The sequence below is a fragment of the Arvicanthis niloticus genome, chromosome 1 (genome assembly GCF_011762505.2).
Source record: "Arvicanthis niloticus isolate mArvNil1 chromosome 1, mArvNil1.pat.X, whole genome shotgun sequence".
NCBI classification, from domain to species: Eukaryota; Metazoa; Chordata; class Mammalia; order Rodentia; family Muridae; genus Arvicanthis; species Arvicanthis niloticus.
Window position 1 is genome coordinate 45,645,611 of NC_047658.1, and position 19,448 is coordinate 45,665,058.

At 42.6% G+C, this 19,448-nt stretch overlaps 1 protein-coding gene across 4 annotated transcripts in view; it reads right to left on the reverse strand.

Annotated features, from left to right (window-relative positions):
- Chd2 (chromodomain helicase DNA binding protein 2) overlaps positions 1–3,331 on the reverse strand; it is a 125,916-nt gene extending 122,585 nt beyond the window's left edge. For all 4 annotated transcript variants that reach the window (XM_076935902.1, XM_034501482.3, XM_076935889.1 and 1 more), the window contains exons 1-3: positions 3,194–3,331; positions 972–1,037; positions 263–350 (exon numbers count right to left, since the gene is read on the reverse strand). The gene's annotated coding sequence lies outside the window, so the exon portion shown is untranslated. The remainder of the gene's footprint in view (positions 1–262; positions 351–971; positions 1,038–3,193) is intronic.
- Positions 3,332–19,448: the final 16,117 nt, after the last annotated feature.

The following is a 19,448-nucleotide window of genomic DNA, read 5'->3' on the forward strand; positions in this document are numbered from 1 at the left end:
AAGGCAAGCATCATTTCATTGGGAAGATCAAATGTCTTACTACTGGATAATAGTTGTATGCATATAGTTGTAATGCATTGTATAAATCAACTGTTTTAATAGTTACCACAAAAGGGCTTTGGTTTAAGGTAAAACTATTAGGGTATTTTCTCATCTTTTTTTATATACATAGTACAACAGTTTTTCTCATTGACAAACTTCAATGATATATTCCTACCCAAATGTTGGCAAATGTTCAAATATAACAATTTAAAAAACTTACTTGCTATGTACAATACAGAATTTCCCAAGGGCTCTCCTTTTATTCTTAAAGATAAAACTCTATTGTCTCAATCTTCAAAATGGCACACCTTTTGGAGAAAACAAACAACATTCTAAACAATTTACTGAATAAATCAGTAACAAGTAGAATGTTTAAAACTTTATAAAGACTAGAATCTACCAATGCTCTAACTTTATAGACTAGAATCTACCAATGCTCTAACTTTATAAAGACTAGAATCTACCAATGCTCTAACTTTATAAAGACTAGAATCTACCAATGCTCTAACTTTTGAAATATTGCTCCCCAAAATCTATTAGTCTAAATGGCAAAAAATTTAAATGTCCTATTAAGTTTCAAGAATTTAAAGTGTAAAAATAATTTGCTATTAAGGAGGGGGAGGAAACCATTTTGGTCCATGCCTGGCTCTAAAACCCTGTTACCAAAATTAAACAAAGCCTTAAAGACCTGCAGTATTCATTTGTACTATTCAAAGGTACATTACATTGCAATGGCCATATGAATATTCTTTTAACCACTTACTCAGTGAAAGGAGCTTTTAAACATTTTTTAAATTTCATGTATTCATTTATAATCACTTTTTGAAATCATAAATAGTAACTGGATGCTAGAAATATGTCACCAAAAAGGCAAAACAAAAGCCTCTTAAGTTAATTTTATGTCAATCCAATAAATTTATCAATCTTACCTGAGAAAAAAGCTGAGTTTATTCAGAATCATCGGCAACCACATTTATTATCATCTTGTAAGTTACCTTTAAAAAAAATAAGAAAAAATATTTAAGTGTTTTGATTTTTAAAGTTTTCTTGACCAAATACTCAGTGTGATAAAATGAGAAAAATATTCCAAAGACAAGATTCAGGTACAAATGTGGGGTGACACAACCTGTACATTTATGCCTGCAGTTATTTCTTATCTCAAATGTCTATCAGTCTTTGTTTTCCTCATTTGGAATGTACTAACAAATACTAGGCATTAAAACACTGGAATCCGAAAAGAAACACAGAAAATTCAGAAAAAGAAACACAGAAAATTCAAATGACTACCATTTTGCTTTCCTTTTTCTATTTAGTCAGGTAATAAAAAACAAAGGAGACATTGACAATGTTTTTAAAAAATGAATGCCACAATCTTAAATTTTTCTTTACCATCTACAAATAGCTCTTACAGTTATGAGCATTAAAAATCAACTCCTCCAAGAGAAATTAGTGAACTTAAAATGGCTACTGGTTCCTGTAAATTTTAAACTACAAGCTATCTGATCTCACCAAATGGAGTATTAGTATTGTCTTCTAAGCACCTCTAAAACTTGTGGTATCTATGACCTTCATTCAATACCAAACCAGGGTCCAGAATATTTTGCCTTTCTCCTAACAGATTTATCATGAAAGATCATACGATCTTAAACTGCTAGCAATTATTTTCACATTTTTCAACTCAAAAAAGATTCTGAACCTCTTTAAAACCACTTTCAATAATAAAATATTTCAAATCATTGTTTTTAAAAAACAAAATTAGTACTTTAATTCTGAGAAATCAAGGTATGTACAACTGATAGAATATGTAATGCCCCATAAAAGGCATTCCAATTGTTTTCTACTGAAAATACCCTATGAAATAGGGTTCAATCAACCCGCACCTTTGATTTTAGATGTACTACGTAAGTCTCCCCAACACTGTCTTTACGCAGTTTCTTCACCTTTATAGCACATGAGCTCCGCAGAATGAAGACAAATATATTCAATCTACAAAGGTCTGAGCATTCCTAATTTGTTCTTTCAATGACTGATCCTAAATTACCTCAAATAATTTTTAAATGAGTATGTAGAAAACAAATTTTGAACTGCTTTTTCAATACTGTTCCATTTTTAAGCACATCTCAGATACTTTTATACATGCAACAAATGCAACAAATATGGCCCCTCTCTCTTCATCGCCCATCAACGACAGTCCTACTTCACTATTTACACTAAGGAAAGTAACTTCACGAAGAGCTGTGCTTTTAAAATATTTCTTAACTTTTACGGTCACGGCTTCAAATAGTACACACTCCTTTTAAACATCAAGATGAATTTTAACTTTTAAAGGGTAGGAAACGACTCATGTTCTATTTAACATTCAAGTGAGAAGTTACTGATAACGGCTTTTCCTACTCATTTAAAAAAAGTATCAAACAGTATAATTATATTCTAATATCAGGATGTCCAATGGTTTTAACGAAAGTACTCGGTGAAAATAAGCTGTATTCATCAAACGCCATCATATTGCACCATAATTATCAAATCTTACTTCCTTTAAACCGCCTAGTTGCCGTCGTCATTTTTTGAAATACTAGATGCACTCCTGTAACTTGTCCTTTTCTAAAAGACAACAAACGTCACAGACGTTTAACAAACAGAAAGGTACCTTTACATCTAGAACACTAACAGCCGTTCTCAAAAGCAGCTTGGAAAGAGTTAAAAAGCCAACACCCAACAGGGAGAAGGGGGGAAAAAGACAAGTTTTATTTTGGTTTAAGCGAAGTGAGAGGTTCCATTGTTCTTTTAAATCCGACCCCAAAGATGGGTTCCCACCTCACCGGAAAAGATTTTTTAAAGCCCATCAACGGAAGATTGTTGTTATTTCACGCTAAGTATCAAAGTAACTCACCGGAGCAAACAAGGGTTCCACGGCGCGGCCGCCGCCCTCTCCCCGCTGGCTCAGACCGCAGCGCGGCGCCTGGTTGGGTGTGCAGCGGGAACGCGGTGGCCCGACCCGGTGCTCCGGTGGCATCGGCCCTCCGCGGCAGTGCCCGGGGCTGCGTGTGCAGAGCCAGCAGCCAATCCGCCGCCCCTCCCGCCCGCGCTCAAGGACGTCGTGCTTTTCCTCCCAAGGACAAAGGACAATAAAGGGATCAGGGGGACTACTCACCGGGTCGTAGCGCGGCCGCAGGCGCCACTGGCTCGCTCTTTCTCGAGTGTCCAGGACGGGTCGCCCGCCGCAGCCTCCCGCCCACGGCGCGAGCCGCCTCCCGGCCGCGCGCGCCACCAGCACCGCCGCTACCGCAGCGGAGCCACGGGCGTCGTGGGCCCGGCCTCCCCGGGCGCCTCTTTCGCGAGCTCCCCCATTCGCTCGCGGCCGCCAAGCCTTAGCCGCGGCCTCTTCGCTATCCCAGAGCCCTCCGGGAGGCCGGGGTACTGCTCTCCGCGCAGCGGCGAGCCCATGAGCCGCGGCAGGCCGCCTGACAGCTGGGGTTGCTGCTGCCTCTCCGGCCATCTTGTGCCGTGTGTGGTGTCTCTCCCGTCTCCTCGCTCGGCTTTACTCCCTCCTCCTCCTCCCCCCGCCCCACACACCACACAACATGGCCTCTTCACTGCGGCGGTAGCTGCGGCGGCGGCAGGAGCTCCGCGGCGCTCCAGCTCGCTCCCCTCCCCCAACCTCCCGCCTGCAGCTCCGAGACCCCAGTGCGCACGCGCGCCGACACCCGCCCGCGGCGGCCATTGGCTGGGGTAGCTTCCTGCCATCGTTTCCCGGAGCAGCATCACGCACTTCGTTGGTACCTTCCTCCCGCCCCAACAGCAAATTCCTGCACATTATTGGTCAGTTCTGAACCCACCGCTTCCATGATCTCAGCACCAATAGGGTTTATTTAATGCCAATCATAGCCCGTGGGCGTTTCAGCTGAGAAGTCCCAGCCTGCGATTGGCAGATAATGAAACTTTGTGTTTGCGGGGAAAGACGTAACTTTCTGCTCCGCAGTGCGGACCCCTCGAAGCTAGTTTGTGTGTGTATGGGCGAGTCATTAAAAGCTAACCTTTCCTGTTTCTGACTTGAAGTTATTTCGTCTTCAAAGGAAGAGGAAGTGATAGAGCGGAAAACGACATGATTGACAAGATAAGCCAAAACTGCTGGTCCTTCCCTCTCGGGCAAGCGCCATAGCTTCAGGATTTTCCCCCCAAGCAACCAGACCACAGGCAGGAGCAAGTCTTATAACCAGCACATTCCCTAACCTAATATCTGACTTGCTATACCACTTATTTGAGATACTGTATTAGCATGCCCAATAGTCCTGAGGCCCTACCAAACAAGCCTCATAATTCTGATTAGCTGGATTCTACATTTTAGGGCAGTGTTATTGAAGTGGTTATTTGAACATGTCTATTCAGCTTTCCCCCAGAGAATTACACAAAACAAGCTTCATTTTCTCTCAGAAACTCCACTTATTTCCATTTCTTCTTCCCACTTCTGTCTGGAAACAAGTTTAGGCAGAACACAAGTGAACATGTGAACCGTCCTCAAGTATCTAAGGAAGTTGTTCTTTCACAGCGGTATTTGGGAATGTTTTGGCAAAGGGCTAGGGGAAAAGAAAAGATGCAATTAGTTTCCGTGAGGGCAAAACATTTTTAAGAAGGGGCTTGCTTGTTGAGATAAGAGGAGCAGTTCTAAGATTCTCTTGAAACTTTGTTTGCTTCTGGATTAAAATCACAACGTTACTTGATCATGGGCCCCAAAAGTAGTTCTAGTTCCCTTGTGGAGGGATGTGGAATCAGGTCTCTTTAACATAGCGTTGGCTGTCCTGATATTTTTTAACGTTAGTTTGAGCACGGATGTGTGTGTGTGTGTGTGTGTGTGTGTGTGTGTGTGTGTGTGTATCTGTGTACACTGAGTATCACAGCACATGGAGTGAGAGGACACAATATGGGAGTCACTTCTCTCCTACATCAGGCTTGTCAACGAAGCACCTTTACCAGGTGGGCCCCAGGTTGACCCCTGGAGTCCTTGCTTTAAAAAAAAAAAAAATCAGGAGACCTGAATTCAGTTTCCAGCACCACCACCACCCACATAAGTGACTCGAAACTACCAGTAAGTCCAAATCCAGGGGTATCTCTTTGTGATGCCTTCCTCCTAGAGCACCTGCACTCCCGTGCACACACCCCCACATAGACATGTGTACAGATAAGTTTAAAAGTAATAGAAATAAAATTTGAAGTATACAGATCACATAATAAAGGTGAAGAGATGGCTCAGCAGTGAAGAGAACTCACTGCTCTTACAGAGGATCTTGGTCAGTTCCCAGCATTGACATCATAGCTCACAACTGTCTGTAATTCCAGTTGCAGGGGATCCAAAGCCCTCATCTGACCTCCACAGCCATATACGTACATGCAGGAAAAACACTCCTACACATATTAGTACATGCAGGAAATATACGTACATGCAGGAAAAACACTCCTACACACAAAAAGAAATAAATCTTTTTTAAATTTTTAAAAGGAAGAAAGCTAGCTAGGAGATAGATTATTAATAGGTGATAGGTAGGTAGATAGATGATAGATAGTAGATATATAAGAACAATAACTAACAAAAGAAAATTTTTGAACGGATATACTTGTACTTAAGAGGCTGAAATGTGAGTATCCACTTAAGCCCCTGGAGTTCAGGTCCAGCCTGGGCAACCTAGCAAGGCCCTATCTCAAAAGACCCAGAAGGTAACTAAATTTAATGTAGCATAAGCTACTTAGGTACAAGTTAACACTTTGTATAGAGATCAGGTCACTTCTGTGCGCTTCTTGGACTAGCCATACTTGCTGGCGATGTGCTTTGAGACATAATGCTTTACAACAAATTAGATTTTCTCCAGACGTAGTCCTTTATACTCTTAGTCCTGACCCTTGGGAGACTGAGGAAGGCAAAAAGATGGCTGTGTGTGTTTGAAACCATCAAGGACTACAAAGTGAGTTCCAAGACAGCTATTTCAAAAAAAAACAAAGACATGGTTGAAGACACACCTCAGCTGGCAGAGCGCTTGCCTCACTCTGCCTGGCTTCTCACTCACTTCATGCCGCAGCAGCTCAAGAACCAGTGTGCAGACCAATAATAATCCCAGCAATCCAGAAGTGGAAAAAGGAGCCCCTCAAAGTCATTCTCAATCACATTCAAATTCAAGGCCAGTCTCCACACAACAGCCCACTTTAAAAAGAAAGTCACCTACACCAGAACACACACAACATGTACAACCGATAGTGACACTCTCTCTTCTACTGGGTAGTGGCCCAGGTGCCTCTGTGTCTCACAGTCACTTAGTTCACTATATGAACCTAATACTCACTAAATGCACAACTCTTCTAAAATATTTAAGTTTTCTCCATCTACTTTAACTTTGAAAAGACATCCTCTTACAGTCTAGACTTGAACGCCAACAAGTTTTCTTTTTTTCCTCTAGCCCCACCTGAACCCCAGATCCTCCTCTTCCCCATGAGTGCTGGCCTGGCTTTTATTTACTTGCTTTTCCTAAGTCCTGGGTCCTCCCACTGTTACCTGAGAAGTCATCTAAGAGCCTGCCTTCCTCATCAATCATCAGTAAAACCTTTCTGTGAAGAGTAATGGCTACCAGGTGTGGTGGTGAAAGCCCCCAATTCCAGCACTTGGCTAAGACAGAAGGATCACAAGTTTGGGACATGCCTGGGCTACACAAGTGTACACACGTACACACACGTGTACACACACACACACATTAATGAATTTAATTTCTACCTATTCCTTTACTATTTGTTTTTCTTGCTGGTGCTGGGGACCAAACCCAAGGTCCTGCACAGAGTAGGTAAGTGCTATAACACTGAGCTGCTTCCCTAGACCACCTCTGACCCCTCCACCCCCAAAGTGAAAAGCATCAAATTAACTCATTAGCTCACAAGGTAACAGGCATTGTTTCGGAACCCTCCTTGTGAATTAACTCAATTGATAACACACCTGTGACTTCAGTCAGAGACTGTTATGGTCCTTGTGTGTTATCCTCATTAAGAAACTGGGATGAAGGACTTTAAGTAACTTGCCTCAGACTGAGCCATGCTTTGAACCAGGACCACACCCAACCCCCTTCACAGTTCCATCCCACGTTTCCTACTTTGCTTTCTATTGCTATAATAAAGCATCCTGACCAAAAGCAACTTGGGAGAGCCCTTCCTCTGGCTCCTGTTCTTCATTTTGTTAACCACCTTCATTTCTTTGGCTCAGGATTAAAACACATTTGCTATATATGCCAGCTAACTTGGTAGGTAGCTGAGGTTATAGATGACATGGACCAGAGATACTGGGTACCTGTTCCTATGGACAGGAATTAGGTAAAAGAAGACCAGTCAGGAGTGGTAACCCCTATCTGTAATGCTAACACTGAAAGGCCCAGACATGAAGATTGCTACAAGTTTTAAGCCAGATTGGGCTACATACGACAAAGCAAGTTCCAGGGCAGTCAGATCTTCAGAACAAGATGCTATCTCAAAAAGGGAGCAGGAGCCAGGCGGTGGTGGCACACGCCCTTAATCCCAGCACTTGAGACAGAAACCCTGTCTCAAAAAAACAAAAACAAAAAAAAAAGGGGGGGGGGGAAGGAAGAGGTGACAAGGATATGTTGGGGGGAAGTTTTATTGTGTTGATGGCCTCATAGGATGTCTGTCCATACCCAAACTCATCATATTGTACTTATTAAACTATGTGCTGTTCTCTATGTGTTAGTTAAACCTCTATTTAAAAAAAAAAGTCTCAGGAAATAAATTGTTTTACAAAGTCTTTAAAGAGAAAATGCTTCTCAGCCAGATGTGATATTGCATACCTCTTAATCCCAGCATTCACAAGTTTAAGATCAGCCTCAGCTCCACACTGCTACCCCAAGAAGGAAAGAAAAAGAGCTGCATGCATGAAAGATAAAGACAGCTAGAGAGAGGTGGCACAGGCCTTTAATCCCAGCACTTGGGAGGCAGAGGCAGGCAGATTTCTTAGTTCGAGGCCAGCCTGGTCTACAGAGTGAGTTCCAGGACATCCAAGGCTACACAGAGAAACCCTGTCTCAAAAAACAGAGAGAGAGAGAGAGAGGGGGGAAAGAGAGAGGAGAGAGAGAGAGAGAGAGAGAGAGAGAGAGAGAGAGAGAGAGAGAGAGAGCAAACAACAAACAAAACCAGAAAGATGGCTTTTTCCAGTCACAGATTGGGAAAAACAATGCTATGAAAAGAAATAACTTACAGAAGAACAAAGAAGAGTTCATAAAAGTAAAGATAAGCAAACAAATGAGTACATGTGGGAAACCCAATAGGAACAACAATAAGATTGAGAAAATCCACAGAAGACAAGGCAAGAACTATAGGATATATAATCGAGAGAAAGAGGGGGAACATGATGGGAGGTTTCATCCTTTGATACAGCTCCAGGAAAATAAGACAGGGATGCTGACTAAGAGAGATTCTTTAGCTGACAAGAAAAACTCCCCCTAAGAGTCTGGTTTCCAGGTGAAAAGACAACTGGGTGATCAGACAGTAGCTGAAGATAGAGAGACCTCCACAAAAGATAGTCACTATGAGAGCCCAGCCACAGGAGATCAAAGTTTCTTTCATTCTACAAGCTTTGAAAGAAAAAGAAAACTCATGTATGAAAGGGTTTTCATCAGGTGCTATGTCTACAGATGCTAAATTCTGAACCTCAAGATCTGGTTGCCCTCAGACAAGTGAACTCTCCTGTACATCGGTCTTTGTTGTGTAAACCGTGCTCCCCAATTAAAAGCTATTGGTTAAATAAAACTGGCCACAGCCAGTTATTGGCAAGAATATCCGTAGCTGGGGCTTAGATTACTGGGCTGGGGATTGCAGGTAAGGACCACCAGAGAAGGAGAATGGGAGAGAAGGAGAAAAGAGGTGGAGAAAGCAGGAGGTCTCCATTAGACAGGATGGACCAGCAGCACATGGCAGAAAGAAGTACACCCTAAGGACAAACTGATAGAAAAAAGACAGCAAGTGACTTGGGGAACACAGCTGGAAAATAGCCAATAAAGCTTACAGAAAAATCAATTAAGAGTATCCACTCATTAATTGTGCTTAAGCTGATTAAATAACTCAGTAGGACTCAGTCTCCAATACTGAGAGACTGTCCAGGTTATTAAGAACTAACAGAGTGATGAATAGCTTTTACAACAACACAGGTGCCCACATCTAAGAATAAGAAGAGCTTCAGGAGACTGGGCATGATGGCACACACCTTCAATCCCAGCACTTGGGAGGTAGAGGCAGGAGAATCTCTGTGCCTTGAGTCCAGCCTGGTCTACAAAGTAAGTCCAGGACAGCCAGAGCTACTCAAAAAAAAAAAAAAATCAAAACCCAAAAAACTTAGGTCATTCTCAATTGCATGTCTGAAACCAGGAAGATAGAAAAGATGGGAAGAGAAGGAATGCTCAAGTGGCAAAAGGGACCTGATTTCAGATACACACACACACACACACACACACACACACACACACACACACAAGGCCAGGTGTGGAAGTATATGCCTGTAATCCCAACACTGGGAAGGGAGGGACAGGGGGATGCCAGGAGTTTGCTTGGGAGTCAGTGTATTTCAATTGAAAAATTCTTAAGACACTGTCAAGAAAGAAAGGAAGGAAGAAAGAGAGAGAGAGAAAGAGAGAGGGGGGAAGGAAACAAGGAAGAAAGGAAACAAGGAAGGAAGGAAGGAAGGAAGGAAGGAAGGAAGGAAGGAAGGAAGGAAAGAAGAAAGGAAGGAAGGAAGGAAGGAACCAGGAATTAAGTGGGCAAGTGATGTGTCTTAGTAGGTAAAGGCCCTTGCTCACCAGTACCTGTCAACCCAAGTTGAATCTCTGGAACCCATATGACAGATGGACAGAATTGACTCTCACAAGTTGTCCTCTGACCTCCATGCACAAACTGGGACACATGCATGGTCTCATGTACACACACACACACACACACACACACACACACACACACACTAAAGACAGGGAGTTGAGGGCAGAAGAAAGACTACCATAGAAAGAAAGCAGAACCTTAGGTGAATGCAGGGGAAATTCTGGTGTCGGGTATGCTCTGGATAGAAAAAGAACTGGATCAGCATCATAGAGAAGACATACCAAGGAAGGAACAGGGTTACTTAGGTGCCCCCTCTCACAGCACTTTCCTTTCTACTTGAGGAATTTGTCCTGGATTCTAGCCTGATCAAAATTTATCTTGACTGATCCCTTAAGAAAATTTTCTCATCTCTCTTATACCTTACCTGGATCAGCTGAGACATTTCAGTAGTTTACCACAAGTTACACAGATAAAAACAACAAAGGAAGCCTAGACCACATTCTTGCCCATCTCCCAACACTGGGGTGTGTCATGGCTAACCAGTAGAGCTTAGTCTAGATTGCTAGTTTTTCTTTCTTTCTTTCTTTCTTTCTTTCTTTCTTTCTTTCTTTCTTTCTTTCTTCCTTCCTTCCTTCCTTCCTTTCTTTCTTTCTTTTGCCCTTTCTTTATATATTTAGTCAACTTGAGACAAACTGGGGTCATTTAGGAAGAAAAATCATTAATTAACAAAGTGCCCCTATCAGATTGGCTTTGTGGGCAAGTCTGTGGGACATTTTCTTCATTAATGATTGAGTAGAAGAACCTAGTCCACTGTGGGTGGTGTCACTCATGAGCAAGTGACCTGGGTTATAAAAAGAAAACTAGCTTAGGAAGTCAGGGAGAGCATGCCAGTAAGTCTGGTCCTCCAGGGCCCCTGCTTCAATTCCTGCCTCCTGGTTCCTTCCCTGAGTTGCTGTCCTGAGTTCTCTCAGTGATGTAAGCTAAATAAACCCTTGGGAGACCAAGTTGCTTTGGTCGTGATGTTTTATCACAGCAACTGAAAGCAAACTCCAGACCTAGACTATTACAAGTTTAATTCACTACACCAGAGAAAAATAAATCCAACCAATTAAAAGTGTTACAAAGGACCTAAGGCAAAATCAAACTAATTGAAATTTTTCAATTAGTTTTTATATTTTTATAAATCTAAGAATGTTATATTATATTTATACTTTTATAAATATAAACATTCTTTGAAGAAGAACATCCCTGTGAGATGGGACGACTATAGTAGCAACACCCCGACACCCTTAACTGTGCCCAAGGTGACTCTGTGCCTGGTGTCCTGTTCCCACCATATTCATTCAAAGAAGGTGGCTTTCACGAGTTACAGTGAATATTCAGAGTGACGGTGGCCTGAGGGACCAAGAGGGAAAGAATACCACAGAAATAAAGAAGAGAAGCATCAAGATCCCTGTGGCCTGCTGACTGCTGGTCTAGCTTCAGGTTCTGTGAGAGACCCTGTCTATAGAAAATAAGATGGAAGTGACAGCAGGATACCCAGTGTCCCCTTCTGACACCTAGATGTGCATAAGCATACCCACACATACACTACACATAAATAAATAGATGAAGAGTTAAGGAGAAATATAGATAGATAGATAGATAGATAGATAGATAGATAGATAGATAGATGGATGATAGATAGATAGATAGATAGATAGATAGATAGCTGATAGATGCAAGCATACATACATACATGATGATGAAGATAGATACATACATACATGATGATGATGGTGAAGATAGATAGACAGACAGTCAGACAGATAGAAAAGGGTTTATAGAAATGACTCAGCAGTCAAGAGCACTTGCTGCTTTTGCAGAGGACCCAGGTTTGGTTCTCAGAGCCCACAAGATAACCCACAACCATCTGTTACTCCAATTCCAGGGGCTCCAGTACCATGACCTGGCCACAGTGAGCATCAGAAATAAACATGGAGTATATTCAGGCAAACACTCATACACATAAACCAAAAAACAAAACAACAACAACAAAAAAGATATTTAAAGAAAAGACTCAGCTGGCTGTTGGTGCTAGAGTTCAAAATATCATAAAAATAGAGTACTTTTAAAAATTCTTTTCCTTCAACTCAGAAAGGTTCGTGCTTACTAAATTTCAAAATATAGTGAAAAGAAATAGATTTCCATACCGAAAACAAAGTTCAAGGAACAGGGTTTCGAGGCTCATGCAACTGGCAAAAGGGTCTTGACTTTAAAAGACAAGTAGCAATGAGACGAGGGTTCTTTTTAGCCCAGCTTAGTGTTTGATCTAATTGCAAACCTCAGTGCTAAGGGGAAACCCAGGCAGGACCCAGTGATCAACTTGAATTGAGAAGAGGGAGCTGGGCATCCAAGAGGGCAAGTTAGAGCTAGTGAGGTACCTCAGAGAGTAAAGGTACTTCTATCTCCGAGATCTATGTGGTAGAAGGGGAGAACCAAGCCCCAGAAGATGCCCTTTGACTTATACATGGGCACCATACCACATGAACCTACACACATAAATACACTCACACAAGTTCTTCTGATTGCTCCATATGGACCATGGCATATGTGTGGCCACACATAGTAGATAAATAAATATAATGTGACTTTTTAAAAAAAGGCCAGGCATAGCCGGGCGGTGGTGGCCCACACCTCTAATCCCAGCACTTGGGAGGCAGAGGCAGGTGGATTTCTGAGTTCGAGGCCAGCCTGGTCTACAGAGTGACTTCCAGGACAGCCAGGGCTACACAAACACTGTCTGGAAAAACAAAACAAAACAAAAAGATTTGCCGGGCGGTGGTGGCACACGCCTCTAATCCCAGCACTTGGGAGGCAGAGGAAGGCAGATTTCTGAGTTTGAGGCCAGCCTGGTCTACAGAGTGAGTTCCAGGACAACCAGGACTACACAGAGAAACCCTGTCTCGACAAAACAAAAAACAAAAAACAAAAAAAAACAACAACAAAAAAAGGCCAGGCATAGTGACACACACTGTTTATCCCAATCACTCAAGAAGGTAGAGGCAGTGAATCTCTGTGAGTTAGAGGCCAGCCTGGTCTACATAGATAGATAGATAGCATTTATTTACTATATCAAAATGACTCAACAAGACATTATATTCTTACAAATCACCAGAAAAAATTCCTGCAATTGATTAGGCAAATCTGATACTGAATGACCTCCAACGTGAATTACCCAAAGTAAATCTTCAAAACTGAGCCAGGAGTATTTGTAATCCAGGCACTTGAGAGGGGGAGGCACAGAGATCAGATCAGATTAGATTAGATATAAATATTAATGAGAGCAAGTGAGAGAAAGATAGAATAAATGAAAAGACCATTATGACAAGTATTTGAGTGAAAACAGTGGGAATTGTTAATTTAGTTGGAACATTCAGTAGTTTTTCTATAAATCTTCTGGCCAAATGATCCCGTTCCTAAGAATTTACCCAAATGCTACACTGATAGATGGAACATCATTCAACAGTAAACATAAGTGACCTATTAATAAATGCAATATGAATGAATGCTGTTTTTAGTTTTTGAAGGTTTTAATTATTTATTTCATGTGTATACTGGTGTGTGTGTCTGTGTATGAGTGTAGGTCCATGGGGAGATTAGAGGACCACTTTCAGGAGTCATAGGTTCTGGCAGTCACAGCTCCTGATTTTGCCTTATTTTGTGGGGGAGGGAACACATTGGAAACAACTTTTATTAAATGTTAAATATTGACTAAGAGATGGACTTTGGTCAGGACTGTTCCCTGGAATTTCCCAGCTAAAATGGCCATGATTTTGCATTTTTGAGATAGGAGCTCAAGTGTCTTAGGCTGGCTTAAAACTTGATGTAGCTGAGGATAGTGCCAAATTCCTGATTTTCCTGCTCTGCCTCCACCTTATGAATGCTGGGCTTATAGGCCGGCTCCAAAATACCCAGTTTATGCAGCCCTGGGAATTCAAAGAGAGTCGTGAGCATGCTAGATAAGCAAGCATTGTACCAACTAAGGTATATCACTGGTCTCTTCCGTCAGCCTTTAAAAAACCCGGGTTTCTTTATCCTATGTGTGAGTGTCTTGCTTGTGTATATGTATATACATATGCATATGCACATGATCTTGAAGATCAGAAGTAGCATATCCCCTGGAACTGGAGTTACAGATGATTGTAGACTGCTTTGTGGGAATGGAGCCAAGGTCCTCTAGAAGAGCAACCAGTGCTTTAAACCACTAAGCCATCTCTCTAGCCATCCATCTATCCATCCATCCATCCATCCATCCGTTGTGTTTCTCACCCCTTGATCTTTCTCCTGCACTTGATTGAGCACTCACCCTTTACAGCTCTCAGTTCATGGGCCTCCTGACAGTGCATGGCCTTTCCTGCTGCTGACCACCTCAGCAAATTTGTTTCTGGGTTGTTCTCCAGGGTGGCTTCCAGATCTCTGACTGTATAGAGAAAAACAGTCCCAGATACTGTTTTGAAAGGGTTAAAGTCTCAATTTTAAGTGCCCAGTCGCACTAAGGTCACCTTCAGATGTAAGATTACCGCCCTGCCAGTTTATTGAAGCAGTCACATTCTGGTCACAGCCAGACTAAGGGTGTCATTCTCCTGATGTCTTAGCTGACATCTGACCACCTTTTCACATAGCTCAACTTTCTCCCCAGCTCCCAAATGTGTTCTGCTCACATCTCCAGCCCAGGTCTGTCCTTCCAGACCAGTTCCTGCAAACTGTTCCCTCTCCTCACTTCCAAAGTGCTTGTGTTCTCTCTCAAGCGTTTCCATGAGTTAATGTCTATGATGTTCGATACTCGGCTGGCTCTCATCATGAGTTATTATTTATGTACTTGGGTGCAAAGATGATATCTCCCCAAATAGACTCCAATTAGCTTCTCTGTGGGTAGAGAAGCCTCCAGTTCAAGTTTGTTTACTTTTATGGCATAATTGTAAACGTTCAAGTAATTGACTGAGCATGTATTTACTATATCTAAATGACTCAGTGAGACGTTCTATTCCTACAAAGTACCAGACAAACTCCCTGCAATTGATTAGGCAAATCTGATACTGAATGACCTCCAGTGTGAATTATCCAAAGTAAATCATCAAAACTGAGCCGGGCTTTTTGTAATCCCAGCACTTGGGAGGTGGAGGCACAGAGACCAGTGCATGAGGCCAATGTGCAAGCATGAGGCCAATGTGGTCTGCAAACACCCTGTCTCAAAACTCAATAGCAAAAAGAGCAACAGAGTAAAACACGATTGAGTACCAGTCTTCAGTTAAGTACAGGTTTCTGTTTCTTGGAGCTTCTTTTAAAAATAAAATAGGACACACCTGGTTTTCAGTGATCAAAAAATAGATCTTGCCCCTGGCACCCTGATAGAATGTCTGGAATGCAGGCATGTTATGCAATGTCCCAGAGCAGCCAACTAGAAGAGTCTTCTCTTTCCCTTCTCAGCACACAGCACTGATCACTTCACAGAGCCATTTCTCCTCACCAAGTGTGATGCCGGGAAGAAAGTGGCTACAGACCAGCCAGCATCCAGCAAAGGAGACCTGGCCTGGCATCACCACCTTTAGGAACCAATCCTGTGGCATCTTCTTTTTGCCTCTCGGAGCCCAGGCAGGCTCTGACCCTCCTGTACAATCACAAACATGACTGTCTAGAACGCCCCATGTTGCCTAATCTACACCCCATCTCCAGTCTCACAAACCTGCCTAGAAGGAAATGACAGCGCTTGAGGGACTGACAGGAAGAGAAACTCCAGTTGCTCAAACATTCAGAACCTTGTAAATGCTAAGCAAGTGCTCTATCAGAGCTGTACCCTCTGCCTAGATGCCTGATCAAAACAAGCAAAGCAATACTCTTTGTTTATAGTTTGGGTTTTGGTTTATCTACAGTATAGTGACAATAATTTTAACTTTCTTTTTTCTTTTTCTTTTCTGTTTCTTTCACGACAGGGTTTCTCTTTGTAGCCTGGCTATCCTGGAAACTCACTCTGTAGACCAGGCTACCCTGAACTCAGAGACCTGCCTGCCTCTGTCTCTTGAGTGCTGGGATTAAAGGTATGCACCACCACCACCCCACTAATTTTAACTTCTTAAATATCACATTAAAGTAGTGTGGTGATATGTGCCTGTAACCTGAGCATTTAGGAGGTAAAAGATCAGGAGGATCAGAAGTTCAAGGCCATCCTTAGCTATCCTAGCCAATTTGAGTCCAGCCTAGGCTATATGAGACCCTGTCTCAAAGAGAAAAAAAAAAAAAAAGGTGTGGGGAAGAACAACAAAAACAAACAAATGAAATGTCTCAAACCACAGTATGTCGTGCATAGAGACGGTGTTAGTGTTATGAGGCTTGTGTGGTAAAGCAACTTAACTCTGTGAGGACGTATTAGCAACCCCACTGTGATCCTTGGCCCCTAGATCAGACAGTGTGGGAACCTTCAGGACTTCAGGGAAGCTAAAATTCCAAGATCCATCCAGTAACGTGGAAATGGGTAAGAAGGCAAGGCTATGGTACCAGTAGCCCTGAGCACTGCATGCATGTGTCCAGGACCTACTGAATTCTTCTCCAAGCCTTCTGTCGACATTTCTTAATGTTTTGGTTTTTTTAAATTTCATATGCATTGGTGTTTTGCCTCCATGTCTGTCTGTGTGAAGGTATCACATCCCCTGGAGTTGGAGTTACAGACAGTAGTGAGCTGTTATGTGGATGCTGGGAACTCAACTGGAGTCCTCTGGAAGAGCAGTCAGTGCTCCTAACTAACTACTGGAGCCATCTCTCCAGCCCCTCTGTCTACATGCTTTTCATAAGTTATAAAATTACTGAAACCAGCTGATGTAATTTGTGTCTCATCTATTCCCAGGCATTGCAGACTTGTATGGAGGAAATAATTGCAATTTTGAATAAGCTATCATCTTTCCACCTAGTTTTGCTTTTAATTTTTGTTAGTGGATATTAATTATGCAGTCTAATATTTTCTTACATGTATAGGTTTTGATCATGTCACCTCTTGTCTTCCTCTCACCCCTGTGGATCACCCTTCTTGTCCCCAACAACTAGTCCCCCTTCTATTTGTGTGTCACTTTTTTTTTTTTAAATGACCCAGTGGGTTTTATTAGGGTAGCTTAAGGGAAGGGTTATTTCACCTATTAGGGTGAAGTGGCTACACCACTGTTTTAGGGTTACCATTGCTGTGAAGAGACACCAAGACCACAGCAACTCTTATAAAAGAAAGCATTTAATTGGGGCTGGCTTACAATTCAAACGTTTAGCTCATTATCATTATGGTGGGGACTTAGGGACAAGCAGGCAGACATGGTTCTGGAGAAGTAGCTGAAAAGTCTACATCTGGATCTGCAGATGGCTGTCAGAGAGAGGTGGGGGGTGGGGGGAGAAAGAGAGACTGGCCCTGGTTTGAGCCTTTGAAACTCAAAAGTCCACCCACAGTGACTTACTTCTTCCAACAAGGCCACACCTCCTCCAGCAAGGCCACACTTCCAAATCCTTATCAAGTATTGCAACTCCCAAATGACCAAGCATTCAAATTTGAACCTGAGGGACCATTTATTCAAACTACCACAACCACTAAAGGAATTGTCTCTCTCTCACTCAGCAACTATTAACTGCCTCATGGAGGAATGGGACTCCATGAACCCTTCACTTACAGTTATTCTTCTTAAGATGCCATTAATTTGGTATTATCATTAGATTTATCATCTACTAAGCTCTTTGTGTGTCTCTCTGTCTCTGTGCATTGGAATGCAGATACTGTATGGGTGTTTCTTCAGTCGCTCTCAGCCTTACCTTTGAAATAATCTCTTACTGAACACGAAGCTCATGGATTGGCTACACCAGCTGGTCAGTGAGCTCCAGGAATCCACTGGTCTGTCCCACTCCACTGCGCTGGTGATGGGGTTATAGGCTGGCCACAGCAAGTGGCTTTCACATGGGTGCTGGGCTTCCAGATTCGGCTCCTCATGCTCTTCCAGCAAGCACTATAACCACTGTGCCATTTCCCTGGCCCCTAAATAAAGTGTGTGAGTGTGTATGTGTAGATGCTTCTATTTTTTTCTAACCACTGTTTAGAACCAAAGCTACATTGTAACGTTTATCCATTCAATTAAGCTTTGAGCATTGTGACAGCCACTCTTCCTCGCCAACTTGAGTGGATTTCAAAACACTTAGGAGATTCTAGGGGATGGTGTTGGTATGTCTGTAAGGGAATCTTCCGAGACTATTAACTGAGAAGGGTAAGATGCCATCTCATAGGCTGAGGGGTTGCCATGGGATACAGGAATCAGAAAGGGAGCTGAGCTTGCTCCGTTGTACACATACCATGAGTAAACTACATTGCTCTGCCCTTTCTGAACCCCAGAACCTTCAATCTCTCTCTCTCCCTCTCCCTTTTTCCTCCCCCCACCCACCCCCACCCCGCCTCCTGAGTTCTGGACCAAAGGCATTCACCATCATGGCCTGCCAGTTTTTACTTCTCAACTCAGTATGAAGACCAGGTTAGCCGGGCGGTGGTGGCACATGCCTTTAATCCCAGCACTTCGGAGGCAAAGGCAGAGGCAGATGGATTTCTGAGTTCGAGGCCAGCCTGGTCTACAGAGTGAGTTCCAGGACAGCCAAGGCTATACAGAGAAACCCTGTCTGGAAAAACCAAAAAAAAAAAAAAAAAAAAAAAAAAGAAGAAGAAGAACAGGTTAGCCTAAAACTCATAGAGATCCTCCTGCCTCTGCCCCCTCCCCCAAGGGCTGGAATTAAAGATGTGCATCAGTCATGAACAGCTAGTTCCTTGGATCTTCTTTGTCGACCTCAAAACCAAGGGATTTCCAGGATGGATTTGCTCAACTACTGAGTCCCTTTCACACCTGGAAATGATTTTCACAAGTTGTCTCTAGCTAAACAAAAACCATCTTTGCTTCCAAAGAGGAAACAGAAGAAAGGTCTGTGTGGTTTTAGCCTCTGAGAACAAGAACAGAGGTTCCTCAAAGTGCAGGTCTGGGAACCCCTGGGGAGGAAGCAGAACAAACTGATTCTGGGAAAGGGTTTGAGCAGCTTCTCCTCAGACTGGAATTGTGCTAATGAGAGTGAGGGGTTTAGCCAGGTGCTAGTGGCATTTCTCATTCCTTGTATGTACCTTAAATCAGTTTCTTTTCTTTTCTTTTCTTTTCTTTTCTTTTCTTTTCTTTTCTTTTCTTTTTCCTTTTTAAGCCTACAGCACCCAGTATTCCAAGCAGTCTCCCATCCAAGTACTAACCAGGCTGGACATTGCTTAGCTTCCGAGATGAGACGAGTGCCTTCAGGGTAGTATGGCCATAGACCTTAAATCAGTTTCTTAACGTTAAAGCTTTCACTTGCATTTACCAACCTTAAAACACATTCTTAGACCCTAAAACATGTTCTTAGATCCTCACAACCTAAGCGTTCATATCCCCAGACCTTACATAAACTTTACATCTTTTTTCCTATCCAATTGCTTGCCATGAGACTCTGGTGGTTGACCATTGGGAGCAGACCACTGTAAAGTGAGTTTGTTT